We start from the raw sequence: 6,599 nt of genomic DNA, 5'->3' as shown, positions 1-6,599 counted from the left end.
TCTGATGTAGACCAATCCCCTTCCTTGAAAAGCACACTCCCCTTAAACGCATACAGAATGTGCTCTTTGTAAAACGTCAGACAGCATGGCACACTGCCCATGCTCTCCCAGTAAATATTATTGTTACTGCACTACCTGAGCAGTGCAGCAAAGGAACTTTAGGCAGCATGAGAAATGTTACAGGGCTTAGGAGTGAAAACAGTAAAACGTTTGTGCTGTGATTTGGAATTCACACAATCTGAACTGTAAAACAATCGCCAGGGCAGTGCATATGTCAACTGTTCCAGTGAAAATACCATGTAAATAGATTTGCAGTGTGCAGTTGAACAAGACAAGAAATTAGAAAATAAACACATTATGAAGATGCAGATGATAAGGGCTTCTTATTCCAAAACATCCTATCTCCATTCTAGCCAGATCACGAAAACTAATCGATATGCTTGCCAGACAGTCGGAACCCAGTTCCAGTTAAGCAAAGCCGGGTTTTCTTCCACAATAAAAGTATAGGACTTGGCACTTCACTTTCACTTTTACTAGACTGGAGATAAGCATGTCTTTTCCCCTCTATGACTAATTAAGGATAGGAGTGGTACAAACTGAGGAAAAAGCACTAGTTCCTTCGTGAAGCCAAGGGGAAGGGCTGACATTTTTGTGATATTAGAATCAGAACAGCAGGCTCAGCGATGTCCCAGTAGCATGCTGATTTCAAATGCCACATTTGGGAGATGAGGCTGAGTGTTCTCTGTTTGCGCAGGGCTGAGAAATAGGTCAGTGAGAGACAGGGCTTAAATAAGAGCTTTGCTAGGCATACCACAGATGTATTGGACATATTCATAAAATATTTTTAGGCATGCTGCATTTTCTTGTACTGTACAACAGAATATAAACTCTCAGTAACTGAAGCAAAATGGGAATGGTTATGATGCAAAGCTGGGATATGTAAATTGCATCTTTATAGACTTTAGTGATGCTGGTGTCTTGCAACTCAGGAAAAATAAACAAGTGTATCTTTCCTAAGGTGTACAGTGTTTAATGAATACCTTGGTCAGGGATGTGAGCTTTAAGTCTCATGTATCAGACTCATTTGCAATACAGGCCACATTTGATTGAAATGTTCATCAGGCAGGCTATGCTTATCATAGATTATCAAAATACTAGACACACCTATTACAGAGGATGAATTATTTGTAGTCTTTCACGTTTATGGTGTATTTGACAGCAAATTGATGATGATGATGTTATCCAGTCAGTCGGATCCGACTCTCGGCAATTCTATAGGCCATCTCTCGCCACGCTTTCCGGTCTTGGACTTTCTTTTTCAGCTGTTCTATGCCTAAGCCAGTGTCTGTTTTGATGGCGTCGAGCCACCGCGTTCTTTCGCGGCCTCGTCTTCTTGTTCCACTGACCATTCCAAGCATCATTGCTTTCTCCAATGAATCTGATCGCATCACGTGACCAAAATAAGTGAGCTGGAGTCTGGTGATCTTTCCCTCAAGCGAAATTTCTGGCTTGATGAACCTCCCTTTAAATTGCAGTAATCAGACAGATAATATCAAACAGAGACACCACGACTGGACAGAGGTACAGATGCACAGGGATTGCTGTGCATGCAAGCCAGATACAGTAGCACCATCAGGAGGTGGGCAGTGTGGGTCATGTAGGTTCCGCTTTGACCAGAACTGTATCCTGACTGAGGCTTGGACTGATCCTGCTACATGGGCTGATCAAATGAGCTCAGAGGGCTGGACCTGGCCTGCAGGCTGAATTTCTGACACCCCTCTCATTGACTGTTGTAACAGCTGGCATGCTGTAGTTTACCTGTACCTGTACCTGTAGTTTGACCCTGGGATGGTATTGGTTTGAACTGCAAATGACTGTATGTGTGAGTGTGTTTGTGGCAAGTTTGGAAGAGCTCAGCTATTCCAGTTTCCTAACCATCTGGGCTCACGCTGTTCACTTCTGGATCTTGACTCAAAGGCTGTATTCCCCAGTCAGAGAGTGTGTTGGGTCCAGAGTTTCAGGTAATTACTCTTTCAATCGTATATCATTTGGGGACGTCAGAGTGTGGAGCTTGATTGATTGAGAGTTGTCAGACACAATGTGGATTGCCATCAGGTCTGTACGCCCATATGGGGTTTTCAGTGACAATACAGCTGATTGTCTGGCCTTGGGCAAATGGTTGCAAGAAACTAAAATGACTCCTTGTTCATGTTTCTGCAAGAGTGGTGACAATGTAACAGAACTCATAGTCTGTCACAGTAATGAGTGTTTCAATGATATCACTCCCCTGCTCTCTCAGCCAGCTGTCTTCCCCAAGAGTCACAGTGGTTTATCAGGATAAAGCTCATCCTCCTTTCTGTTGTCTTACCATTTTTGGGATGCCCTCCCAGCAATACTGGTCCCCACTTATACAGCTGGGTGGACAGGAGCACCTGGGGCAAAGTCACTCAGGAGAACAACAGCAAGAGGCTCCAGCAGAGACTTGAACCTGCAACCTGTCAGTGACAAGGCCAAAGACTTATTCACCACACCGCAGAAGATTCAGTGAAGGCTTAGTTTCTGTGAGGAAAACTAAGATTACATGCGCGTGACAAATTGTGACAACACATTGCCTTGTAAAAATGATCCTTAGATGACAAAACACTGAATGACACAGGTTCTGACCCTGGAGGGGCGCACACTTCTCCAGAGCTGGGCCCTTCCATACTTCCTAAAAATATAGCTGTGGTCATCCATCTGGGAGGCCTCTTCATTCCTCTCACACCACCGGAAAGACAAAATTAGACACATCCACCACACTAAATCAGAGACAAACTGAGGCACGCGGGAGGTTGTACAGGAAACTGGAAGAACTCAAATCCCTGTACCTACATAAGGAGCGAATTATTATAATATAAGGTCATATATAATGATAATAATGTATCAGGTCTGTTTCTACTGTGTTTCGGCCCTTTCAAAGGTTTTACCAAGTGTTTAAAGTCCTCAAACCTCTAAATAAACTCAGAAAGTGTACCTAAATGTTTCCTGTCTTTGTAGGCAGTTATTTCTGGTTCTGGTCTGAGCCTTGGAAGCTCATTCTCTCGTCAAACACTGCCAGTCAGGGGAGGTGAAAAAGGCTTGTTTACGTTGAAGCAATTGTTTCCTTGCCATGTGCTGTGTAAACAACCTGCAGAAAACAGAGGAGGAAAGGTCCATTCAAATAGTCATGTCAGGACACACTGGATAGCGAACTCTGTGCCAGTACTAGAAACTGTTTTTCAGCACTGTTGTCAAAGCTTGATTATCAGGGCGGCTTCAAGGCCAAAACTTGGCACCTTGGGCAGATTTTACATTTCTGCATTAGACACCCCAAAGTGTTAGTCTTTAATAACACTAAGTAACCTGCAAAACTGAGAACTGAAGAGGGTACAGTTTAGAATTTGTATGGGTTCAACTAGAAAATTAAAATTATATTGTCTTGTCATAAGGTGCACTAACCATAGACCAGTTTTCTTCAGCCCATTTCATGGGAGCAAAACAAGAATAAACCGCTGATCCATAATGAAACACTATCTGAAGATTTCTTAATCAAAACATTTCATATGTGAGGTGTTGTTAACATAAGAACTCTGTATATGAAGGCAATACCCTAGTGTCTTATAAGAAACACCTGGAGGATTCCTTATCTGCTTAACAAGCAAGATGGGCCAAATGGCAAGCAAGATGGCGTCTCTCGTTTGTCACCTTTCAAATCACTGATTAGTATTTTGAAAAATGACAAACATTCTCTTCTTGGTACTGTTCTCGTTCTCTCTGGTAGCTTTTCAATGGTTCTTATCTACCATACTTTCACGGGGATTCTTAAATACTTGTTCTACCTGCTCCTTTGTTTCCTGAAAACACCTGTTTGAGGCCTACAGAAGGCTGAAGGCTCTTTTCTGGCCTTGAGCTGTGATGGGAATAGAAACCACAATCATATAAACCCTGGAGTGAGCCATGAGGGAGGGAGGGGGCACCATTTGGCCAGCGAAAGTGCTTCATGTTTGCCTGCATTACTGCAACATGGCCCTGGTGTGTGCGTGTTTGAGTCTGTGCCCTGTCCAGTGTGTATCCTGCCTTGTGCCCGTGGCTTGCTGGGACAGTCTCTGGCTCTTCGGTGACCCTGTACTGGATAGAGAGGTTAAAAACGGATGGATGGATTCCTGCACTTTTCCCCTATTCTTTTTGGAAGGCCTGTGCTTCAGAGGCCTGCCATGTTCACATAAGAATGGCCTTACTGCACTACATTTCACCCTGAAACCTCAACTCATCAAACACAGCCACACACAGAAACAAACCAAAATATAGACATTCCTGGTTTCACGAGGAATCAACTTTGCGTTTTCATTTCTTAAGTCAATTGTCAGTTTACAGAGCTACAGTTTGTAATTTAAATACAGACACAACTGTCCTTCATCATCAGGCAGATCTTGTATAACTAGCTAGTAGTTAGTGTGGTTTGACGAGGAGCATGAAACTTCAGATTACAATGTACGGTTGTCAGGCTGTTCTGAGTCTCACATGAATTTCTTAGAGCTTTAGTTACACAGGCAGGACTGAGGAGGGTGTGTATGTTGTAGAGACCAGTGACACAGGCTCCTGTGTTAAAGCATGTTGACGGTGAGGGTTTGGTTACGGTTGTAGTCAATGTTGAGCTTTTGCTTAGGCCCTCAGCAGAGCTCATCGCAGCCTCTGGAAGAGAACTAGTCTTCTCTCCTGTTCCCCTAGTGCCAGTCAATTCCAATACAATATTTCCCTTCGTCCATTTACATTGGGATTATTGTTCCTCTGTGCTGAGATGTCTCCTGGTACTTGAATTTGTTTTACATTTCCATAGTGCACAGCAAAAAAAACAGTACGGCTGGAGAGTTACAGGTTAGGTGGGCAGAAAAGGTCAATCCAAGTCATCGAGCACAGTTAAATGGCTCCAGACTAATCTAGTTAACCTTTACACTTGTCTCGGGCTGTTTAACAATCACCTAAAAACTCCTAAGGAAGACGACAGCCAGCACTCACCAGCTTTGTTGAAGAAGGGTGACGGAAGCTGACCAGACCGAAACACGTGACAAACCGATTTCACAAGGCGCACAAAAATGAAAACTACAAAGAAAAAGTACACGCCTGAGCGCCTGAGAAAATGGATGTCTGCAACTTAAATCTGAGCAAGGGAAGAACTTTTCTCGCACTGGAGCAGAGAGGGTTGTGTTCTGTGGGAAGGGAAGTTTGACGAAGTGAAACAGAAGCTTCAGTGAGATACGTGAGCCGATGCTTCCTGGGGGTTGAGGCTGATCTGATGTTACACAACCAGGGAGTGAGCTGATTGGCTGGGAGGGCACAGACCTCTTGCCCCTCCCCCTAGCTCGTAGAAGGCCAAGCTGCCTAGTGTGGCCATGTGCAGCCCTGGGAGGCAAGTGTGATAGTGGGCTGAACGGCCAGTCACGCCATTCCAAGCAGGTGTGTCAAGATCAGGGTCTCCCTTCAGGGCTGTCAGCTCCCCGAGATCAGCTTTCACCAGAAGTGAATGACTGCGTGTCCTGAGGATTCTTTTTTTAATGCTAGCCACTTCAGAGCTAGGAAAACTGGCTAAGCATCTCATTAGTGAAATGAAATTCCTACAGAAACGACGGTATGTCCTGAACTGGGCCGCCTAAGTGCTGATCACGAATAAAACATTCCAACATATTTCTCCTGTGTTGTTGTGAAACCTTTAGTGGTTATCAGTCTCTTACGTGATTGACTTTAAAAATCTGTCTGACTTGATGGGTGTTGTATGGGCTGTGTCCTCTTTTCCTTCAAGAGTTATCTTTCCTACACTCATCCTGGCTCACTCCCTTCATTTGGGTGTAATTTTCTATACCTTGCCTATAAACTCATGTTTTCAATAGCCTTTAATTTTTAGTCTATTTCTTTTAACTGCTCAATTCTATCTATTTTGTTATACATTCCTTACACTGTCCTGGTCTTTATTGTATAGTTTATGTAAAGTGACTTGACAGTGCTCTGTATTAAAAGGCCATACTGTATATATGCAATCGATTGATTGAGTAATTAGTACCATCACACATTAAGCTTGTGGATGGACTGAGAACATGGATTGAAGACAGGAGGTTGCAGCTGTTCCTGTCTGCCCTGGGGTCCTTGAGGACTTCTGATCAGTTTCATGCTGCAACGCAGAGGACAGTGCTTTGTGAAACACAGAGAGCAGGTCTTTCATTCACAGCTCTGAATCATGACAGGGGCTTCTCAGAGGGACGCAGTGGTTAAAAACCAGGTTGCAACACTATGACTGCAGTTTCAGGTTTGCACCTGGTCACTGCACACCCAAAACAGCTCGGGAAGATTTCCATTCAAGCCAGAGCAGCTGTTTGGAGCCCCTCATCTCAGTTCAGTCTGCTCCTCCCGCCGTTAGCCGGTAGAGAATTACAGCGAACCCAATCCCAGGGAACGTTCAATACTGCTCTAAATCAGGCTTTATTTTCACTCCCAAACACCACAACCCCTTGGAAAAAAAGTCAAACATGAGACACGCTCTCAAGAGGTATACTGTCGATTTTCTGTTTTGGAAACACATAACATAAACA

The 6,599-nt window shown here is 44.0% G+C and overlaps 1 long non-coding RNA gene across 1 annotated transcript; it reads right to left on the bottom strand.

The window, feature by feature from the left end:
• Positions 1 to 2,290: 2,290 nt before the first annotated feature.
• On the bottom strand, positions 2,291 to 5,219 carry LOC107076666 (uncharacterized). The gene is made up of 3 exons (XR_001477848.2): positions 5,035 to 5,219; positions 3,014 to 3,166; positions 2,291 to 2,755 (listed from the first exon to the last, which is right to left on the bottom strand). It is a non-coding gene; the product is annotated as an uncharacterized lncRNA (long non-coding RNA).
• Between the last annotated feature and the right edge of the window lie 1,380 nt (positions 5,220 to 6,599).

This window comes from Lepisosteus oculatus, chromosome 2 (assembly GCF_040954835.1).
Source record: "Lepisosteus oculatus isolate fLepOcu1 chromosome 2, fLepOcu1.hap2, whole genome shotgun sequence".
In the NCBI taxonomy this organism is placed as follows: Eukaryota; Metazoa; Chordata; class Actinopteri; order Semionotiformes; family Lepisosteidae; genus Lepisosteus; species Lepisosteus oculatus.
Note: the sequence above shows the minus strand (reverse complement) of the source record. Positions and strands in the feature narration are given on the sequence as shown.